Source organism: Carcharodon carcharias, chromosome 3, assembly GCF_017639515.1.
Source record: "Carcharodon carcharias isolate sCarCar2 chromosome 3, sCarCar2.pri, whole genome shotgun sequence".
Lineage (NCBI taxonomy): Eukaryota > Metazoa > Chordata > Chondrichthyes > Lamniformes > Lamnidae > Carcharodon > Carcharodon carcharias.
This window is the reverse complement of record NC_054469.1, coordinates 66,772,459-66,797,055: the sequence shown is the minus strand read 5'-3', so window position 1 is coordinate 66,797,055 and position 24,597 is coordinate 66,772,459.

The window sequence follows — 24,597 nt, the reverse complement described above, 5'->3', positions numbered from 1 at the left end:
TGTCATGAAATTTCAGGCCAATACCTTTAAAAATCTATTTTTTTAGCGCAGCTGTAGTGGCGAAGAAGGGGCTATGTGCTGGTAGTGTAATTACACCAGCTGTGCTTCTGTGGAATATTAAAGTAACACCTTCAAAATGCCTCAAAGTGTTGCCATAGGGAATAGTGAATAAATGTCTACAAAGATTAGACTTGTTACAGCAACTCACTCAATGCTAAAAATGCCAGTGCTGTTTCGTGAAGATGCCAGATGGCGTCTGTTACATCTGTGCAGTGAATCCAGATTGCAATGAGACTTTTACAGCAATGGGTTGGTAAATGAGTTCGGTAGAATTGTTACATTATTCCGCGGCATCTTCTATGACACAGCAAAAAGAAGAAAAGAAAACTTCCAACTTGTATAATAGGATTCCAAAACAAAAAAAAATGTAAGTTGTTTTGACAGAGTAATGCAAGATATTTTAATTATTTAAAAGTAGGATGATTTGTACAGGTGGTAATTCCCAAGCTCAATAAAGTTTAAATTATAATTTGATGACCATACCCCTTAGTTGAAAAGTCCCTGTTAAAATTAAAATACGGTTCTGTTTTCTACATGCTGTTACATCATTGATCTTCACACTGCAGGCTCTCACTCCCACTGGATTTGCTGTGGTTCAGTGACTTGTGGTAACCGGTGAAAACAATGTTAACAAGACCAACATATTTACTCTTGATAAAATATTTAACATTGCTTACAGATGTTTGATGTTTGTTGAGACTTCTAAGCTAAAAGATAAACCATATAAGAGTATCGTCCTTAAACTTTTCTTTTAATTGTTGACATTTGACATTAAAGGGCCTTAATGTATGCTTTCCCTTGGTGAAAGTTGCCATGAATAATGAAAATAGTTATGCTGTCTTTTTTCACTACCAAATAAACATCTTAGATCTCTGGAGAAGAATAAACTGCACAATAAATTTGAAGGCGGCGAATGAGTGGAAAGCAACGGTTCTTAGTATTGAACATTATTGAACAAGCCAACAATAACATGCAATAAATCATTTTGAAAGGTTGAGTTAAATATTTGTTTTCTTTTACCAAGGACAAAGAAGACAAGGTCCTCACCTAGAAAAGCCAAGTTTCCTCTTCCATTTAATGGAAACTCCTTTTGCTTCTTGCCTGTTGCCAACTTCAAAGCAAAGTAAAATTTCCCTAATTATCCTCCTTGATAATCTTTTTCTTTCTATTGTCCATGACTGTAGGGCTTGTTTTTAAACCAGTATAGGAATAATGTCATATTTTAATTTATATTCAAAAATTATGAAGATATTTTCGGGTCTTCAGTTGTCTGATGCTATAAAGATAATGTTCTGAAATTCTATGTACCTTGATCAATGTTACTTTGGAATGCCAATGTATTATGCTTTGTAGAAGTGTGACATGTCTCTGAAATATCTGCAAATTTGGAGCTACTGATTGCAGTCTTATTGTTGTAGAAGCCGAACAATTCCCCACAGTTAAGGTGAGATAGCCCAGGATAGAACTATTGTATCACCTATTGGAAAATTTAATATAAGAAAAAATGTTTAAAAGCTGGGAAAAAGGATGTCCATTCTCCTGGCATGTGTGTACTGCATGGCACGAGAACATCCAATGGCAGAGAGGCCAAACAACTTGCTCTTGTTCATCAGAGTAGAAGAAGGCAACAGGAGATTGAAAAGATTTTCTCCTTGCAGGAAAAAGAACACACACAACTTCGGGAAGACCCAGGGTGTGGCTCTGCAGTGACAGGCACCTTGATGGCCACTGGCAATGCATGCCCACCTGTCCCATGTTCCAGGAGGCTGAAGATGGCAGCAGTGACCTGCTATGGAACCCGGGTCTCCTGGTGCTCAGATGTGTGTGAAGAGAGCTGATCCTCTGCCTGTACATCCTTTGTTGGTGTTCTTGGCTCCTTGGAGTGACATCTCAGTGCCCATTCCCCCTGCCTTTGGGAGCAGCATATGGCTGAGGAGAAGGCAGCTGCTACAGATGCCGGTGTTGCTCCTACAGCTGCTTTTGGTGTTGCTGCTCCTCTAGTTCTTCATCAGAGATGCAAGATGGAGCTGCATAAATTGCTCCCCTGCCATGCTGGAGGACAGCAGAGTAGTGTAGCTGAAGGTGAGTGAAGTGCAAGGCCAGTGAAGTAACTTCCAAGAAATTGGCGATCACCTATCAAGCATCGGACACACTGTCTGAGAAGGAGTGCTGTGAATAGCAGCCGCTCATCCGGCCATTGATGCTGCCCTTCAGTTTTACTGATCAAAGACAATAGCTGACTATGTAGCCATTTTAAAGGCATGAACTGAGCATTGTGAATTCGGAGTGTCCATTAGTGATTTGTCGAGAGACCGGCTGATATGTGGGATTGGAGATGATACTATCCAAAAGCGTTTGCTAGCTGAACCTAGTCCAGACTTCAATACGGCATCAGAATTAGCCACCATGATGGAGAGTGCTGTTAGAAGTTCCGAAGTTATAAAAGATACACAAAATGGCGCTGTCCATCTGGTTGAGAACAAAATGCGCGAAAACTTCGGACTCTACAGAAAGATGGGAAATGCTCTTTAGCTGCAGATCATTGAAAAACAATGGTACTACAGTGAAAACCTACAAAATGAATGAGAGAAATACATCCAGACCTCCAGTGAGCGAACGACAATTCAAACAAGTCGAGTGCTTTTTCTACCACTGCTATGGCCATATAAAGCGGCGCTGCAGAGAAAGGCTAAAACAACACTAATGAGAACAGATGGAAAAATCGTGAAATATGTCTCATGGAAAAGCCTGAAGAAATAGAATCAGACATCCATTCATTATATAACCTCAAAGTGGGTAGAACCGAGCCAAGTGATCATTACAGTAAACGGGCAACCCATTAATAGTTGATATGGGAGCGATGTCCATTATTGGAGAAAATCCATTTAGACAGGTGGATAAAGGAATCCATCCTTTGAAGTTAGAAATTTCAGACACAAAGCTGAGGGCACAAATGGGTGAAGAAATAATACTGAAAAGGTTATGTTAAGTCTCCGTGACATACGAAGATCAATATGAAAGGTTGCCCTTGTTAGTGAGAGGGCCCCAGGTTAATAGCCGCAACTTGTTCGAAAAGATTAAATTGAAATGGGCTGAACTTTTTCAAATTACAACAAAAGGCTTACAGGAATTATTGCAAAAGTATGCTTCCATTTTCAATGACGTGTTAGGGAGCTATGGGCCAGGATCCATGTAGACCCAAACACAACCCCCAGATTTATAACAGCCAGACAAATCCCTAATGCTCTATGGGACAAAGTTGAAATTGAACTGGACAGACTAGAAAAATTGGGCATCCTAGAACCAGTGAAATTTTCTGAGTGGGCAGCACCCAATGTACTTGTACTGAAGCTGGACCAAAGCGTGCGTTTATGCTGTGACTATAAACTGTCAATAAGGTGGCTAAACTTGATAGACACCTGATACGCAAGATTGAGGAGTTGTATTTGAAGTTGGCAGGGAGCACCACACATTCAAAATTAGATGTGAGCCATGCCTACCATCAAGCAGAGTTGGAAAAGGACTCTAGGGAATTTGTCACCATTAATATGTACCGAGGATTGCATCTATCCTTTGGGGGTCTCCTCGGCGTGTGCTATTTTCCAAAGAATGATGGAAAACTCGCTCCAAGGATTTCCCCATGTTATCATTTACTTGGATGACGTATTGGTCAAGGGATTGGCTGACGATGAACACTTAGCAAATCTAGAAGACGTGTTCAATTGCTTCACACAAGTTGGGTTAAAACGAGAGAAGTATCTGTTCCAAGCCAAGGAGGCAGTTTAGTTGGGGCACAAGGTTGATGTGCAGGGCCTGCATCCTGTGGAAGAAAAAGCCCAGGCCATTCACGAGGCGCCTGTCCCGAGAAATACTACAGAGTTTAAGGCCTTCTTAGGCATGGTAAACTACTATGGCTGATTCCTCCCAACCCTCTCAACTGCACTGGTCCCATTGTACGACTTGCTTAAGAAGAATCAGAAATGGAGTTGGCAAGCCCTGCACCAGGATACCTTCCTGAAAGTGAAACGATTGTTAAGATCATTGGCCTTGTTGGTCCACTTTGACCCCTAGAAGGAAGTAATTTTAACATGTGATGTGTCCCCTTATGGAATAGGGGCTGCCCTTTCACATTGGATGGCGGATGGCTCCGAACGACCCATTGGTTATATATCATGCACACTCAGTGTTATAGAGCGAGGATATTCCCAGGTTGAAAAGGATTGTGTTTGGCGCCTGGAAGTTTCATCAATATCTCCACGGTCGCCATTTCCATATTATAACCGACGACAAGCCCCCACTAGGATTATTCGGAGAATATAAAGCGATACCATCTATCACATCTGCTCGCATCCAGAGATGAGCACTAATATTAGCTGCCTACAAACTTATGTTCAGTGTTCGGGTAGTCAAATCCTACATGCTGATGCACTAAGCTGCCTTCCCCTGCCAGCTAATAACAGGGATGCTTCGATTCCCCAGGAACTGGTCTTAGTGCTAAATTTTCTGGATTCCTCCCCTGTTCAGACCAGATAAATCTGTGAGTGGATGAGCTGGAACCCACTATTATCTAATGTACGGGAGCAGGTCTTGAATGGTTGGTCAGGTGGATCTAAATCTGAGGAGATGAAGCCCTATTCTGATCGCAAATATGAACTCTCCTGCCAGGATGGCATACTAGTCTGGAGAGCAAGGGTCATCGTGCCCCTGAGGGGGCAAAGGCCGTTATTAGCTGAGCTACATAGCGCTCAGCTGGGCATTAACAGAATGAAGGTGCTCACACGCAGCTATTTGTAGTGGCCAGGCATGGACTTGGATATCGAAACTGTGGTCGAAAGCTGTCCTCAATGCCAGCAGGTGCAAAAGCTCCCACCCTCAGCTCTATTACGCCAATGGGAATGGCCGGGGCGGCCATGGGTGCGCCTCCACATCGATTATGTGGGATTCTTCTTGGCCACAATGTTCCTTTTACTGATTGACTCCCACTCTAAATGGATGGATGTCTATGAAATCCGGTCGCCCATGTCGGCTGCCACCATAGACCGCTTGCGGCAGAGTTTTACAGTGCATGGGTTGCCGGAGGTCCTTATGTCTGACAATAGGACCGCCTTTACAAGTGGGGAGTTCAATATGTTCATGACATTTAACAGCATTACTCATGTCAAAACCTCACCCTACCACCCAGCATCAAACAGCATGGCTGAGTGGGCAGTCCAAACCTTTAAATCCAGGATAAAAATGACAGAAGGGGATTCCATTGGCATGGGATTGTCCCAGTTCTTGTTCGCATACCGGACCATGCCATACATGACGACCAACATTGCCCCTGCGGATCTATTAATGAATAGTTGTCTCCACACCTGCGTGACCCTTATCTGGCCTAATTTAGAGGGGAGGGTGGAGAAAAGCCAAGAGGTGCAGAAGACCAGGCATGATGGTCATGGTCGCGAAAGAACTTTCACGGTGGGAGATGCAGTCCTTGCAAAGAACTTTGGAGGTGGGCCCAAATGGCTTTTGGGCAAGGTGAGGGCAGTAACCATACCCCTCCCCTATAATGTATTGGTAAATGGCTGAATAATTAGACGACAGGTGGAGCATCTCCGCAAAAGAACCAGTCCCACAAGAAGAAATGCAGTCTTCATCTACGCTTGAGTTTGTGTCACATGTTGAGGACAGGTCACACGATTTGAAAGCACTGGTGGGGCCTGTGGGACCTGAAGGGCTCAGGGAGACAAACCTGCCAATTTCCACTGAGGAACCTAGTGGACAACTGGCCCTGAAAGGGAGGTCTCGGAAAAACCAGCCGAGGTTCACGGAATCACAGAATCTTAACTGCACAGAAGGAGGCCACCGTGTCTGCACCTGCTCTCCAAAGGAGCATTATGACCTAGTGCCATTGCCCTGCCTTTTCCCCGCACCCCTACACCTTGTTTCTATTTAGATAATCATCCAACGCCCTCTTGAATGCCTCGATTGAACCTGCCTCCACCATACCTCCAGGCAGTGCATTCCAGACCCGAATCCTTCATTGTATGTAAAAGGTTTATCTCACGTCACATTTTCTTCTCTTGCAAATCACTTTAAATCTGTGCCCTCTCGTTCTTGATCCTTTTATGAGTGGGAACAGCTTCTCCCTATCTACTCTGTCCAGCCCCCTCATGATTTTGAACATTTTTATCAAGTTCCTGTCCAAGGAAAACAGCCCCAACCTCTCCAATCTATACTCATAGCTGAAGTTGCTCATCCCTGGGACCATTCTTGTAAACCTCTTCTGTACTCTCTCCAATGTGTTCACATCTTTCCTATAATATGGTGCCCAGAGCTGTACATAATATTCCAGCTGAGGTCTAACGAGGGTCTTACATAAATTCAGCATAACCTCCCTGCTCTTGTACTCTGTCTCTATTAATAAAGCCCAGAATTCTATGTGCTTTATTAAGTGCTCTCTCCACCTGTCCTGCCACCTTCAATGGTCTATGCACATATGCAACCATGTCTTTCTGCTCCCACACCCCCTTCAAAATTCCACCCCTTATTTTATATTTTCTGTCAATGTTCTTCCTACCAAAATGCATCACCTCTAACTTCTCTACATTGAACTTCATCTGCCATCTACCTGCCCACTCCACCAACTTGTCTATGTCCTCTTGAAGTTCCACACTGTCCTCTTCGCAGTTCACAACACTCCCAAGCTTCATACCATCCGCAAACTTTGAAATGTCCCCTGCACACCAAGATCTAGATCATATATCAGGAAAAGCAAGGGTCCCAATACTGTCTTCTGGGGAACTCCACTACAAACCTTCCTCCAGCCTGAAAAGCATCCATTGACCATTACTCTCTGCCTCCTATATTTTAGCCAATTTTGTATCCACGTTGCTTCTGTCCCTTTTATTCCATGAGCAATTATTTTCTCACAAGACTGTTGAGTGGCACTGTGTCAAATGCCTTTTCGAAGTCCATGTACACCATATCAACAGCATTGCCCTCGTTGAACTTTTCTGTTACCTCTCCAAAAAACTCCAGCAAGTTAGTTAAACACTATTTCCCCTTTAGAATGGCTCTTCCTTATCAACCCATATTTTTCCATCTCACCCTCCACTGAAGTTAAACTGACTAGTCTGTAATTGCTGGGCTTATCCTTACAACCTTCTTTGAACAAGGGCATGGTGTTTGCAATTCTCCAGTTCCCTGGCACCGCCTCTTGAGTCTAGGGAAGACTGAAAGATTATGGCCAGAGCCCCTGCAATTTCTACTCTCTTCCTTCAATATCCTTGGATGCATCTCATCTGGTCCTAATGCCTTGTCAACTTTAAGTATTGACAGTCTATTCAACACTTCCTCCTTATCAATTTTGAACCCATGTAGTGATAGAGTTTCCTCCTCTGTCACCATGGCCTGAATAGCATCTACCTCCTTGGCAAAGTATTCATTTAATACCTCAGCCACGACCCCTTTGTCCATGTCTAAATTCCTATTTAGGTCCCTAATTGTCCCTACTCCTGCTTTTACCACTCTTTTACTATTTATATGCCTATAGAAGACTTTGGGATTCCCCTTTAGGTTGGCTGCCAGTCTTTTCCCACGATCCCTCTTCACTTCTCTAATATGCTTTTTCACCTCCTCTCTGGATCATCTTTATTCCTCTTGGTTCTCAATTGTATTTTCTACCTGATACCTGTCATAAACACACTTATTCTTCTTTATCTTAATTTCAATATCCTTTTTCATCCAGGGAGCTCTGGATTTGTTTGCCCTACCTTTCCCTTTCGATGGAATAAATCTTGACTGTGCCCAAACCAATTCGTTTTTGAAGATAGCCCATTGTTCAGCTACAGTTCTTCCTGCCAATCTTTTGTTCCAGTCTATCTGGCCCAGCTCTGTTCTTGCCCCATCAAAGTTGGCTCTTGTCCATTTAATTATTTTTATTTTGGATTGCCTATTGTCCTTTTCTATCATCATCCTAAAACGTACAATGCAATGATCACTGTCTACTAAATGTTCCCCCACTGACACTTGATCTACTTGGCCCACCACATTTCCAAGAACCATGTTGGATTGGACACATACTACTATGGAAAATTCCCCTAAACACAATCTAGGAACTTTTGCCCCTCTCCACCCTTTACACTACCACTGTCCCAGTCTACATTCGGGTAATTAAAGCCTCCCATTAAAACTACTCTCTAATGCCTGCATCTCTCTTTAATTTCAGATTTGTTCTTCTACATCTTCCTCACATGGCAGTTTATAGACTACACCGAGCAATGTATTTGCACCCTTTTTGTTCCTTAGCTCTGGCCAAATTGATTCTGTCCTTGAACCCTCTGAGACATCCTCTTTCTCCAGCACTGCAATGCTCTCCTTAACCAATACCGTCACCACTCCTCCTTTTCTTCCTTTCCTGTCTCTTCAGAACATCTTGTACCCGGGAATATTTAGCACCCAGTTCTGCCCTTCCTTGATCCAGGTCTCTGTTATCACTACGACATCATTTTCCACATGGCAATCTGCACCTGTAACTCTCCAATATTATTTACTATACGCTGTGCATTCACATACATGCATAGTAATGCTGATGTAGATTTTGTTACTTTCTCCTTTACCCCGACTTTACCTATTAACTTACTATTCTCTATGCTAGTGCAATCTGCCTCTCCAGTATTTTGTGCACCTTGGTATTCCTCTCTAATATTCTTTCTTGGTTCCCACACCCCTGCTGAGTTAGTTTAAAACCCTCCCAACAGCACTAGCAAAACGCCCTGCAAGGAATTCTGTCCCAGCTCTGTTCAGGGTTGTTGGGCTACGACACTCAACCAGACAACGATACTCAACCATTCAAAGAAGGCCTCCTCAGGGATTTGACCTGTAAATAGTTATTGCATAAATAGTTAATGTGTTTTAAGCTTTTTAGCTGTACTTTTAAGTAAGGGGGGAGGGATGTGGTAAAATGAAGTACCCTGTCCCTTTAAAAGAATGCAAGTGTACTGATCATGTGACAGCACTGGCAAATCACTGTACAGCGTGGGCAACTGGGAACTGTAAGTCTGGTTCTGGAGGTTTCTAAGTGAGCACTTATGATCTTGGGCTCTGCTCTATGTCTCAATAAACTATCGCTGTTTATTCTTACATCAGTAATTAATGAGAACATAGGGGGGCATACAGTTAGAATTCGGTTGGCCAACAAACTCATTTATCCAAGACATAAAACTTTGTAAAGGTGTGGAACCAAGATAGATAAGATATATTGGCTTATGGATTTGCATAAGTGGGTCCCAGCCTAGGCTCAAAGGGGGACCTCTGATGACTAGGAATTAAGAAAAAAATTATGCATCAGTTCTCTTACACAAAGCTCTGTTTAATTGTAATTATATTTGTTTTGAATGCTCATTTTACTAGAAAAGTTTAAAAATTGTAGGCAAATTGGTAATAATAATCTTTCATTTTTACGGTTTCTATCAAATGATGCTATTTTTACCTTATGGCAAAGAGTTATTTATCAATAAGATAGAGACCATCTGGTCAACTGCCTCTGTGGCAACCCCTATTTCCTTTGCCTATCAAGCCAAACCTCCCCCCTCCCCCTCCAGAATCCTCCTTGCCCTAGTCCCATACCTGAATGTTACTCTAGTTTATCTTCCATCTCGCCTCATGCATCTCAGGGCTCATCTTGTCCATGAGACCCTGCACATGCTTCACTGACCTCACTAAGTTGTTGAACACTGAACTTCCCTTCCTGCCTCCAATACTAGCTGACATTATAAATGGCTCCCTCTCCTCAAATGCTGTCCCCTCCCTTCCAAAACCACTCTTGTCACATCCCTCCTCAAAAAACCTATTCTGGACCCATCTGTCTTTGCAAAACACTGCCCTAAGTCCAACTCCATTTTCCTCTCGGTATTTCTTAAACATGGAATCGCCTCCCAATTCATGTTTATCTTTCCCATAACTGATTTTAATTGCTTCAGGTTTCCTGCATTTCTTCCCAGTATGTCTCTCTAGTTGGCTGCTTTCCTTGCCAACATCTTCTCATCGATCTATTCTCTTTGTTAACTTGACTTTCCTCTCTCCTCAGCATTCCACTCGCTCTCACTCATCAGTTTTTGTTTTCCCCATGTTGGTGTTCTTGTTATTAATCTGTCTTGTCAGCATATCACTCTTCCTCTGTGCCTCTTTCTCCAGCTTCCTAATCTCCATTCTGAGCTTTTTCTCCACCTTTTAACTTTGGTTCCTGGCCTATCTCTCTAGTTCTCCACTATCTCTCTTGTATAGAGGCTTTTGTAATGTAACAGTTAGAATCCAACTGATAAATCAATATAAGTGCTGAAATACAGCATTTCTTAGGTTGACACTGCATGGCTGTGTCACTTTCCATCTTGCTCTATAATAATCACGTTTCCTGTTGATTATATTTCCTAGCAGTAGACACATTCAAGTCTTTTGAATTATAGTTGGCATGCTTCATGTTGGCTAGCGCATGGAGTACTTCTTGGGTTGCCCTACAGTATTCCTATTTCTTGGTGGGTAGGGGATTAAATTACATTAATACTAGAGGCCAGAAGAGTTTGTAGCCCATCTAAGTGGACTTTGACTGAGTAAATGACGTGTGGAGATAAAGAACTGGGCTCAGCTGTGTCTGAAATATTTGAAAGGTTATTGGCTATCCACTTTATAAAAAGGCATAGTTGTACTAGAGTGACTGTCATGACTTAAAATAGTCCAAATATTAACTTTATAAATATGATAGTATCAAAGTATTTTGTCCTGGCTGTACCTGGGTATGAAATCTGCTTTAAGGTAAAATTTTTTACTCCATTACCAGCCCGGAAACCTGAAAGAAAGCCTATTCAAATATTTTGACACTACAATTGGTCAAAGACAATCACATGAAATAATACCTCCCAGCACCCATCCGAGTTCACTGAGCAATACTGTATACATTACTTTTACAATGAGCCTGTCTTTAAACAGATACTTTCGCACAGGAGATTGCTGCTCTAGATGCTGTCATCTCTGCAAATCATTATAAATTATAGTATTAAAAGCAAAACGTGCAAGCTCAGAAACTTTGAAAACTATCTGACAGAAAGATTTTAATTTGAAACTGCTTAATCAGAATTTCACTAGCCTGATTTAATTTAGCTACAGCATCTATTGCAAATCCAGCAATAATGAAGTTCAAGTGTTAATACAAGCACAAGAAACTGCATGTTGATGGATAATGCTAATACATATTTTGAAGTTGTCTGAACAGTCATAATTTCATGACAAATAATTTCAATTTAGAGGGGACTAGTACAGCCATTTTATTTAAATAGCGCATTAAGCACCTACACTGTCCATTTGTTATCTTTAATTTGAAAAATGAGGAAATTAATGAAAGTAAATGAGAGGACACTGATTGAGGGCAGCAACACTAAACCCTTTTTATAAACCAGGGCCCTGACATGAGTGCTAATCGGAAGATTGGTAGGTTTAGCCTCTGCTCTTGTGTTATTACATTGTGGAGGGGTTTGAGATTGAACGTGATGAAACACCATTGTCAGAGGTTTGTTTGGTGACATATTAGCCATTTGGTGTTGCCGTGCAAACAGGCCTTCATTAAACAGGCTGACAATGCACCTGATAATTTCAAATACAAGTTTTTAAATTCCAGCAGCGGGAAGAAGAAAACATATCACAGATTTGGATCTTTTCATTTAATGGAAAGGGCAAGTGTAACTGCCAAAGTGATAAATGCATTACAGTCCTGTTAGCATTCAATCTGCTCTCAGAAAAATGCAAATATTGTTGGAGAAGTTACTGTAGGCTCAGAGAGTAATAACTCAATGTGCTCACTCATCCATTCTCCCAGCCATCATGCATTATTATCAGTCACTGTGAATCGTGATCCAGAGTATTGTGCCAGGAAAAAAAAAGTGATGGGATTAAGCTGTGGGCTCCTGAAAATTGCTTTCATATTTTGGGCATTCACCAGACATAGACACTCTGTGAAGATTTCAATGCCTTGTGGAAAATATATTGCTCCTGCCATAAAATCTCTTTTGAACAGTTTGTCACTTACAAGTGAGGACAGAACTGCAAGAGGGCCAGTCTTTTTTAATTTAATAAATTGTTGACTGAGCTATAGACAAGGCTTTACCTTTCCTCCTACCTACCAACCTAACACCTTAAACCAAAACAGATTACATGAATCTGTGAGAAATTTCCACACTCCTCCAACTCCAATCTAAAATCTCAAAACTTTTCATAGTCTAAATAACTATGACTTTTGTTAATAGGCAATTACAATTTAGACTTTTGTCTGCATGATAGCTCTTTTGCTTGTTTGTTCCAGTCAGATTTTAAACCAATAAAGTGGACAATTATGTGAGAAGCTTTTTTTAAATTAAGGCTACTCACATAAGTTAGGCTTTTAAAATCATCTATACAGCTTATTTGCTAAAATCTATGACACTAAACCCTTTTATAAACCAGGGCCCTGACCTGAGTACTAATGGGCAGATTGGAAGGTTTAGTCTCTGCATTCATGTGGAGGAGTTTGAGATTAAACAGTTCATAATGTGATGAAACACCATTGTCAACTGCACAGTGTTGTCATTTAAACAAGCTTTAATGAATCATAACAGTAAGGGTGGCACTTACCCATGGGCTTTGCAACCCTGACATTGGGGCCAAATTGGGGTCCTGAGCCTGCATTTTCCAGCAGTGGATCTGACATTGCAATCATCTGGGAGGTGACCTCCTAATTGGCTGCCTCTGCGCTCGCTGTTCTTTGGCAGGCTCCAGATGCTGCAGGTCAGATCAAAGGGCCAGCAGCTTTGGAACCTAGGCAGTTGCATCAGGAGAATTGGGCATGCTTGAGGCAGATAGGGAGGGTACCACAAAGATGCTTCAACATGGAGGTGTCCTTGGAAGTGCGGGTCCAAATCAAGGGGTTGGTTCCTTGGAGCAGAGGGGAAGTGCCTCTGGAAGAACCATTTGGCCCACAGGTGCAGTATTTCCTGCCTGTGGCTCAGTTATTGGGGCATGGAGCCTTTGGCTCTGTTTGGCCTGCAGAAAAAAGGCTCCCTCCATGAGCCAGTAGTCTCCGCATGTAGCAGGAGGGCTGCACTGCTGGTGGCAAAATGCAGGCGAGACTCCAAAATTTCTCCTAACTGGGGCATTAATTCCCTAAGACGGCATTGGTGGCCTTGGACTTCCATGTTAGTCTTGCTCTAGAAGCGTGGGTCATCACCCAGTTTGCCAGTCTCTTTAGAAAGATCATTGTTTATCTACATTGATCTCTTTTACCATTGATCTTTCTCATCAGCATCAAACTTTCTAAATCATGATTTCTTGTTAGATTCCCAAGGAATTCCCACTGTCTCATCCTGAGCTTGGTCAGCAGAGTTCTTTTGGTCTCAGATTTTATCTCTTCATTAGTAGTGTGACTTGTCCAAAATATCTTCATTATTTGCCTCAAAAACCGGAACTCTGCAGCCTCAATTCTTTTCTACGTTTCTTCACTGATTGACTGATTGTCCAATACTCACTTCAGTATGTCAAAATTAGTGTGTTGCAGTGTTCCAGGATTCTCAGCTTTGTTTTCATGGCTTGTTTTGAGTTGATCATAATCTTTTTCATTTTTTGAAATGCATCTTTGGCCATTCCAACCCTTTGTATTATTTCTTGGTTGCACTTTCTGTCCAATGTTAACATACTTCCTAGGTAGCAAAATTTGTCTACCTGTTTGAACTTTTCATTCTTCACTGTGACCTTCCATTCTGGTATGTATTTTGGACACCATTGGACATTTTGTTTTCTTACAATTTATGCTCAGCCTTTTCTCTTCATTCTCACTCACTACTCTATCCAAAATCCTCTGCAGTTTCCCTACATAGTCATTAATAGGAACAGTGTAATTGGAACAAGGACATTAAAGAGACTAGATTATGAGCTGCATATTTATAGTATAATAACTGTATAATTGTTATATTTACCCTAAGCTGGTAATTAGTTAAAACACATTCAACATAAATATTGTTTAAAATATGGATAACTCAAACTCCTAATCCTCTCTTTCATTTTAAAATGATACCTCATTACTGTTATTTTCATTTTATCTTTCACTAACTCATATATATTACATGGAATTACACAGAATATGTAGCATATTCAGTTAACCAGTCCATGATGGCATTTATGCTCCACTTAAGCCTTCTCTCTTATTGAACTCTATTAATTGAATTGTCTATTCCCTTCTCCCTTTTATGCTTAACTAACTTCCCCTTAAATGGCTCTGTACTACACACCGCAACTACGCCCCGTGATAATTCATCCACATTCTCACCATTCCCTGTGTAAAGCAGTTTCTTCCGGATTTTCTATTTGATTTTGTGGCGACAATCTTATACTGATGGCCTCTAGTTTGCGCTTTTCTCCACAAGTGGAAAAACTCTGGGAGGCGGCTTTTGTTGGTTTCTGGCAGTGCTACATAGATATACATCAATTGTTTTTATTCATTCATGGGATGTGGGTGTCGCATTGTGGGTCTCGTGTCTCAAGTAAGCCAGACCAGCTAAGGTTGACAGATTTCCTTCCTTAAAGGACATTAGTGAACCAGATGGGTTTTTTGAACAATTGGCCGACTTTTAATTCCAGATTTTTATTGAATTCAATTGATATAATTCGAACCCGGGTCCCCAGGACATTACACTGGGTTTCTGGAATACAAGTCCAATGACAATACCACTATGCCATGGCCTACCCACAATGCCACCACCACTGTTAGTGGTGCCACTCAAACAAATTTCTCCCCTCAGTAACAAGTCAAGAAATGTCAATGCCCATGGGCAGTTACATGGAAGTAGTCAATTTTGTAACACCAAAAAAAATGTCAAAATGGAGGAGATAAATAAAAATTATGGTCTGGATTTTATAGTTCCCTGCCAGGTGTCTTTTTAGCAGGAGTGGGGTTGTGGGGATTTGGGCAAGTAAAATTTTGGGTGGCCAGCCCTCCACCTACCTGCCCGCGCCCGATCTGGTCCCCATGATAAGGGGATAGGTTTTCGCCCACTAGCCCACCTGCCCGCAGGCCTATTGAAACTTTTAAGTGGCCAACTATTGGGCACTCAAGGGCCAAAGTACACCTCCACCACCATAATATGCTGGCCAGCGGAAGGCAGATCAGAGTGGGCAGGCTGCTTTTTCACTAAAGTTGGTGAAGTGGTGGGGAGGAAGGAGGTTACCCACTTTGGGGAGTGCCCTGTGTGCATCAGGGTCACCGTGCTAAGATAATACCCCACTTTGTGCCTCCCTGCCTGGCCTTCAAAATGCTCCTCCAGTCCCTGTCACTCCCCTCCCTAGGCCCCCTGATCTCACCCCATCCAATCCTGGGACTTGCCTCTCTCCAGTGGCCATGTCCTCTTCACCTGATGACTCCTTGCAGTCTCAGCAGTGCCCACTACTCAGTTCTGGTGTTGCTGGGGCTACGAGAGCTACCAGCCAATCAGATTGGTTGGTTGCTCTTGAGGGCGGGACTTACTTTGGCTGAGGGGTGGAAATCCGACCCCCAGCTTGTTAAGGCTGTCCACATCGTGGTACTGCTTAGAAAAAGCCTTCTGTTAAAGTCGGATTATTTCTGGGGCAGAGCGAGCAGTGTGCTTCCCCCCCCACCCCACTTAAAATTCAGCCCCATGTGCCTGACCAGAAAGAGTCCTTGCAAATATTTGTGCTTTAGAAAATATAGTAAAGAAATTTTCAAATCAAAATAATTTGTTGGTTTTTGGTTAGCTAAGTATCAGGTGTCCAGAATCTAATTAGCAAGCTTAAGTCTCAGGGAGATGGTGGCATAGTGGTAATGTCACTGGGCAAGTAATCCAGGCTAATGTTCTGGGGCCATGGGTTCAAATCCCACAGTGGGCTAATAAATGTGGAATATAAAGCTACTCTCAACAATGGTGACCATGACAGCCATCATTGACTGTTGTGGGAACCCATCAATATCCTTCAGGGAAAGAGATCCATCACCTATACCCAGTCAGGCCTACATGGTGACACCAGACTCACAGCAGCAGTGTGATTGACTATTAATTGCCATTTGAAATGGTCTAGCAAGGGCAATTAGGGATAGGTAACAAATGTTGGCTTTGCCAGTGTCACCCATATCCCATAAAACTACTGAGAAATTCACTTTAATAGATTTTATTTGCTTCAGTCTGATTTTTAGTACAGTCTGTTCTTGTACAGGCACAGCTAATTTAGCCAAGTTTAAGGAATTTAGAGGCTGTTGTTGCCTACAGTCCCTCGATTTGAGGCTGACAAATGCTCATGGTCTCAAATTTCTGCCACGGGTCTTCATTGATTGAACAGGCTGATTTGCGACCTGCATATATTTGGGTACATGGGGCAAACGAGGTAATAGGTTCTGGAGTGCAGCGTTTCCTCCCTTTGCATTCCTTCTGTGCTGCTGCCCGCCTCATCATTCAGATGTTGGGACTCAAAACAAGATGCAACTTGATGAACATGTTGTTGCCATCCTGAATGATTGGTAGCAAGCTTCTCCCAGTTATTAATATCAATGCAGCTGTGCTTCAAGGTCAACTTTAGAGTGTCTTCTAAGTGTTTTTTTGTGTCCCCCTGTACATTAGCCATTTGAGAATTGGAGAATAGGACCTGGTGGAGTAGATGGTTTTTGGCTATCTGGACATTGTGTCCAGTTCATAGAAGTTGATTTTGTGGGAATTTTGCCTAAATGCTTGTGGAGCTGGCTTCAAGAAGCTGGTGGAATTTAAATTCAATAAATAAAAAAGCTGGAATATAATGCTAGTTTTAAGAATGTGACCATAACAACTATCAAGGCCTTGCCAGTAATGCCCACATTCCATGAAAGAATAACAAATGAGTTGTATTGCCAACATTCGAGGACAGGCTGAGTCTTTTGTATGCAGAATTGAAAGATCAAGACTGCTTTGCAAATCTGGTGCAGGGTAGGCAATGACACAACAGTCATCTGTAAACTGCAGATCATGTATATTTATGATTGTTTAGTTTTGGCAGGGAGGCGACTGAGTTAAAGATTTTTCCATCTAGATGGTAGTTAACACTGACACCAGACTGCAATTGATCTTCATGGTGAACAGCCACTGTCAAGTAGATTGTAAATAGTATAAGGTCTGTCACACAGACTTGCTTGACCCCATTCTGAGGATTTTGAAGGTGTTTGTTCAGATCTCCCACTCAAGACAGTTGCAGTCATATCATCATGAAACAATTGCAGGATTGTGATGAAGTTTCTTGGACATTCAAATCTCTGGCGAAGAATCCATAGATCGTTACAATTTACTGAGTCAAATGGTTTGGTACTGGTAGGCAGACAACAGCAAATGCACAAGGCTCTCTTGTGGTTTACTAGCACAGAACACGGGTAAAGTTTTCCATTACAGTATTTATCCAGCTAATATCATCCCAGCTATTATGCCACTGTTTTCAAGGCTCACCAAGAGCAGAGTGGGAAGAATTCCAGCCACCAATGAAAGTCTATCTTACAGCTCTCATTCCTTAACCAAGCTCATTAATCAGTTATCAGCTCACTGGAGTACTGTCGAACTGTCTGGCCAAGATATTCGATTGATCAGTCTGCCATAGAAGATCAACTCAGTTCCTATTGCCAGATATGAAATCTTGGAGCCAGCTTGATCACAAAAAATCATGCTCAGCCTTTTGGCTGAGTGTTAAACTGCGCCTCTGTCCTCCTGTTGCAGGATGTGAAGGTCCGTACCAAAATTTTTGAAGAAGAGCATAGAATTCTTCTACTCCCCAGCTTTCATTTAATCTTTAATTGTCGCACTAAAAATAAATTAACATTTTAACAATCTGAAAAAAGAATATTCATTCATCATATGAGGTGTTGCTGGTGAGGTCAGCATTTATTGTCCAACGCTAATTGCCCTTAAGAAGGTGGTGTTAAGCTGTCTTCTTGAACTGCTGCAGTTCATGTGGTATAGGTGCACCCACAGTCCAGTTAGGAAGGGAGTTCCAGTTATTTGACCCAGTGACAATGAAGGAACTGTGACATATTTCCAAGTCAGGATGGTGTATGTCTTGGAGGGCAATTTGCAACTGGTGGTGTTCCCAGGCAGTTGCTGCCCTTGTCCTTCTAGGTGATAGTGGTTGCAGGTTTGGAAGGTTCAATTATGTTCAGTTAGTAGCATTCTTGGCTCTGAGTAAGAGTGTTGTGGGTCCAATTACAACTCCAGACTTGAGTACAGAATCTCACTAACATTTCTGTGCTGTACTGAGGTGGTGCTACACTGGGCTGAGGTGCTGTTTCTGACAAGAAGTTAAAGGTGGATGCAAAAGATTCATGGTACTATTTGGAGAACAGCAGGATGATCTACTGGAGTTCTGAGCAGCATTCTTCCCTGCAGCACCTAATCAAAAACAGATTATCTGGTCATCCACTGGCTTCATCTTTGTGAGATCTTGCTATACACAAATTAGTTGCTATTTCTTGCTTCATTCAACAGTGAGTACACTTCAGAAATAATCAATCGGTTGTTAATCACTTTGGGAAATTCTGAGGATGTAAAATACATTATATGAATGCTTGTTTTCTTTCCTTTGAAGATCTCTGAAAGAATTTTATTATAATATATTATAATATTTTTAATTTATCATGGAAGTACTACTAGAGTGGGATTTGAAACCACAATTATCTGCTCAGAGGATTAATAGGATATTTAATATAATCTATCTCACATTCTTTCTCCTTCTCAAACGCACAGCTCGTACTCTCATATTTTGCTGCCAACATAAGGTTAATAAACTATTCCCAAATATCTGGTGTTAATGATTGTTAATGAAGGATCGCTGTGCAATTAAACAGAGTGGAAAGAACTGAATGATCAGTAATGAGGAGGAGTTAAGTTCTATGCAGTTGCTAGAAACTGGTCTATAGTATATACTACATAGAACCAAGAATTGGAGAACTGACCAATACATATGATTACTCAATTGGAGATGCTTAAAATGAACATCCTGGGGAAAGTCCCAGACCTTGATTTTTGATAAGGATTTCCCTAACTTCCATAACTTCAGCTGGAGATGGGTGGAACCCCCAGGAAAAAATAATAAATGAGAATCCCTATGAAATTCCAGGCATCCATATTTAAATGTATAATGCTACAAATTTGAAAATATAAAGCATGGATAATAATTTTTTAATTTGTAATTTGTTTTCTGCAGTTTGGTAGATTGTAGACTTACTTGACAGTTTATATGCCAATACAATTTTATTTTGGATCTGCCAGTATGTTCTCTTCACTTCATTTCTTATTTCGCTTTGTTTATGCAGGATAGATCATTTTTAAAAACTTCATTCATGGGACTTGGGCATCTATGGCTAGGCCTGCATTTAATGTCCGTCTCTAATTGCCCTTGAGAAGGTTTGCTGAGCTGCCTTCTTGAACTGCTACAGTCGATGTGGTGTAGGTGCACCCACAGTACTGTTACGGCAGGAGTTGCAGGATTTTGATGCAGCGACGGTGAAGGAGTGACGATATATTTCCATGTCAGAATGGAGAGTGGTTTGGAGGGGAACTTCCAGGTGATGGTATTTCCATGTTGTCTGCTGCCTTGTCCTTCTAGATTGATGTGTTCGTGGGTTTGGAAGGTTCTTTCTAAGAAGGCTGGGTGAGTTAGACTCATAGAAGTCTACAGCACAGAAAGAGGCCATTCTGTCCATTGTGTCCACAGCGGTCAACAAAGATCTGACTACACTAATCCCATTTTCCAGCGCTTGGCCCATAGCCCTGGGGCTATGGCAATGCAACTGAATATCTACATACTAATTAAATGTTACAAGAGTTTCTGACTCAAACATCTTTCAGGCAGTGAGCTCCAGACTCCCACCATCCTCGGGTGAAAAAATTTCCCCTCAAATCCCCTGTTAGCTTTCTACCTCTTATCTTAAATCTATGCCCCCTGGTTATTGTCCCTTCTACTAATGGAAAAAGTACCTTCCTATCCACTCTATCTATGACCCTCATAATCTTATACATCTCTATCAGGTCCCTCTCAAGCTTTGTTGCTCCAAGGAAAACAACCCCAGCCTATCCAATCTTTCCTCATAGCTCAGACCCTCCAGCCCAGGCAGCATCCTGGTAAATTTCCTTTGCACCCTCTCCAGAGCAATCACATCCTTCCTATAATGTGGTGACCAGAACTGCACGCAGTACTTTTGTTGTGGCCGAACCAGCATTTTATACAGTTCCAGCATAACTCCCTGCTCCTGTATTCTGTGCCTCAGCTAATTAAGGCAAGTATCCCATATGATTTTTTAACCACCTTATCTCCCTGCCCTGCTACCTTCAGGGATCTACAGATATGCACACCAATGTCCCTCTGATCTTCAGTGCTTTCCAGGGTCCTACCATGCGTATTGTAATCCCTTGTCTTGTTAGCCCTCCCCAAGTGCATTATCTCACACTTTTTCGGGTTGAATTTCATTTGGCACTGCTCTGCCCCCCTGACCAGTCCACTGATATCCTCCCGCAGTTTACAGCTATCCTCCTCACTATTGACCACTCTACCAATTTTTGTGTCATCTGCAAATTCCTTGATCATATCCCCTACATTTAATTTCAAATCATTTATGTACACCACAAACAGCAAGAGCCCCAGCACCGAGCCCTGCGGAACCCCACTGGAAACAGACTTCCAGTCACAGGAGTATCCCTCTACCATCACCCTCTGCTTCTTGCCTCTCAGCCAATTTTGCATCCAAAGTGCCACTTTGCCTTGGATCCCATGGGCTCTTACTTTCTTGACCAGTCTGCCATGAGGGACCTTATCAAAAGTCTTGCTAAAGTCCATGTAGACCACATCAAATGCCCTAATCAACACTCCTGGATACCTCTTCAAAAAATTCAATCAAATTTGTCAAACATGACCTTCCCTTAATAAATCCATGCTGACTATCCCTGATTAGTCCATGTCTGTCCAAGTGCAGATATATTCTGTCCCTCAGAATTCTTTCTAGTAACTTCCCCACCATTGAGGTTAGGCTGACTGACCTGTAATTTCCTGGTCTATGCCTTCTTCCCTTTTTTAATAATGGGACAACAATAGTAGTCCTCCAATCCCCTGGCACCTCACCTGTGGCCAGAGAGGATTTGAAAATTACTGCCAGGACACCTGATATCTCTTCCCTTGCCTCCCTCAACAGCCTGGGATACATCTCATCCGGGCCTGTGGATCTATCCACTTTTAAGGCCGCTAAACCCACTAGTACCTCCCCTCTCTTTATGTTAGTTTCTTCTAAAATTTCACAGTCCTCCACCCTGATGTCTATATCTATGTTGTCCTTTTCCATTGTGAAGACTGATGTATTCATTGAGGACTGTACCCATGTCTTCCAGGTCCACATACATTACCTCTATGGTCCCTAATTGGCCCTACTCTTTCCCTAGTTATTATCTTGCTCTTTATATATTTTTTAAAAACCCTTTGGGTTTTCCTTTATTCTACCCACCAATGATTTCTCATGCACTCTCTTAGCTTTCCTAATTTCCTTTTTAAGTTCCCCTCTGCACTTTTTATACTCCTCTGAGGACTCTGCTGCATTGAGCCCTCGGTATCTGCCATAAGCTTCTCTTTTTATCTTAATCCTAAACTTTATGCCCCTTGACATCCAGGGTTCTCCAGATTTGGACCCCACTTTTTCTTTATGGGAACATATTTCCTCCTTGAATGCCTCCTACTGCTCTGACACAGTTTTACTTGCAAGTAGCTGCTCACAGTCCAACTGGGCCAAATCGCATCTCATCTTAATAAAATTGGCCTTTCCCCAGTTAGAACTTTTATTCTCACAGTTCCTGCAGTGCATCTTGTAAATGGTACACACTAATGTCACTGTGGATCAGTGGTGGAAGGATTGAATGTTTGTGGATGCGGTGCCAATCAAGAGGGCTGCTTTGCCCTGGATGGTGTCAAGCTTTTTGAGTGGTGTGGCAGCTGCACTCATCCAGGCAACTGGACATTATTCCATCACACTCCTGACTTGTGCCTTGTAGATGGTGGACAGGCTTTGGGGAGTCAGGAGGGGAGTAACTCACTTCAGGAGTCCTAGCCTCTGTCCTTCTCTTGTAGCCATAGCATTTATATGGCTAATCCAATTCAGTTTCTGGTTAATGGTAACCCCAGGATGTTGATAGAGGGTGATCCAGCAATGGTAATGCCATTGAACATTAGGTGGCGATGGTTAGAATCTCTCTTGTTGAAGATGGTCATTGCCTGGCACTCAAATGGCATGAATGTTACTTGCCACTTGTCAGTCCAAGCCTGGCTATTATCCAGGTCTTGCTGCATTTGGACAGGGATTGCTTCAGTATCTGAGGAGTTGTGAATGGTGCTGAACATTGTGCAATCATCAGCGAACATCCCCACTTCTGACCTTATGATGGAAGGAAGGTCATTGATGAAGCAGCTGAAGATGTTTCTGCTAAGGACACTACCCTGAAGAGCCCCTGCAGTGATGTCCTGGAACTGAGATGATTAACCTCCAACAACCACAACCATTTTACTTTGTGCTTGGTCTGACTCCAATCAGTGGAGATTTTTCCCCCTAATTCCCATTGACTCCAGTTTTGCTAGGGCTCCTTGATACCACACTCAGTCAAATGCTGCCTTGATATCAAGAATAGTCACTCTCCCCTCACCTTTGGAGTGCAGCTCTTTTGTCCATGTTTGAACCAAGCTGTAATGAGTTCAGGAGCTGAGTGACCCTGGCGGATCCCACACTGAGCATCAGTGAGTAGGTTATTGCAAAATCAGTGCTACTTTTTAACACTGTTGATGACCCCTTCCATCCCTTTACTGATAATGGGGTGGTAATTAGCTGGGTTGGATTTGTCCTGCTTTTTGTTTACAGGAAATACCTAGGCAATTTTGCACCTTGCTAGATAGATGCCAGAATGGTGGCTTTACAGGAACAGCTTGGCTAGGGGCGTGGCAAGTTCTGGGGTGCACACCTTCAGTGCTATTGCCAGAATTTTGTCAGGGCCCATAGCCTTTGCACTATCCAGTGCCTTCAGCCGTTTCTTTATATCATGTGTAAAAATTGAGTTGGCTGAAGACTGGCATTTGTGATGCTGGGGACCTCTGGAGGAGGCCGAGGTGGATCATCCACTCAGCACTTCTGGCTGAAGTTTGTTGCAAATGCTTCAGCGTTAACATTTCCACTGAGGTGCTGGGCTCTCCCATCATTGAGGATGGAGATATTTGTGGAGCCTCCTCCTCCAGTGAATTGTTTAATTTTCCACCACCATTCATTACTGGACGTGGCAGGACTGTAGAGCTTCGATCTGATCCATTGGTAGCGGAATTGCTTAGCTTTGTCTACTGCTTGCTGCTTTCACTATTTGGCACACAAGTAATTCTGTGTTGTAGCTTCAGTGGGTTGACACCTGATTTTTAGGTATGTCTGGTACTGCTTCTACCATGTCCTCCTGCACTCTTCATTGAACCAGGGTTGATCCTGTGGCTTGATGGTAATGTTAGAGTGGGGGATATGCAAGGCCATGAGGTTACAGACTGTGGCTGAGTACAATTCCGCTGCTGCTGATGACCCACATCGCTTCATGGTTGCCCAGTCTTGAGTTCTTGATCTGTTTGAAATCTATCCCACTTAGCATGGTGGTAGTGGCACACATCACGATGGGCGGAATTTTCCGTGCCTGCTGGCATTGCGTGTGTTTGGCGGCGTGAGCGGAAAATATAATGGGAGGGCCAAAAATAGGTTTCACGACGTCGTGTAACCAGTTTGCAATTGTTTGCTCTGCCCGTCAATGGCGGGCCGCGTTTCCTGCCTTTGGACGTCAGGAACCTCATTGTAATACATCTTCATAGCATTATAAGGCCAGCTTGCTGGAATCATAACACCCCCAACCCCCGCTGGATCATCCACCCACATCAGTGGGAAAACATGCCGGTGCAGAACACGTGTTGAAATGTGTGACGTGCAGATGTTGGGACTTAACACCAGGGCCTTGCTCACGTCATGGACATCCAAGGAACAGAAGATACTGGACCCCGACAGCACATGCTGGGTGGTTCTCATGAACATAGCTCCGCTGCAAAGCAGCTCGTGGAAGGTGGAAAGTCACTGTTGAGGGTCTGCTCACAATGGATGATCATTGAGGGGATGGAGAGGAAGATTCAGCTGTGTTTGGAAGAGGAAGATGTACTGGGGCGGGGGTGGGAGAGGAAGGCCTAGGATTGACTGGGAGAGGAAGGTGTGTTGGGACCCCTGTGTGGTGAGATTGGGAGAGCTAGTAATGAAGGTGTCCGGGGGTTGAGGTTGGGAGAGGGGAAGCGAAGATGTCAGGGGGGTTCGGTTGGGAGTGAGGAACGAAGGTGATGGTGGGGTGAGATTGGGAGCAGGGGGGAGGGAGTACAAGGAGAATAGGGCAACAGGGAAGAAGATGGCAATTGGGGAGGAAGGAGTTTGGAGGAGGGAAGGAGTCCAGAGAGGGTAAGAATTCCGGGGGTGGAGGAAGG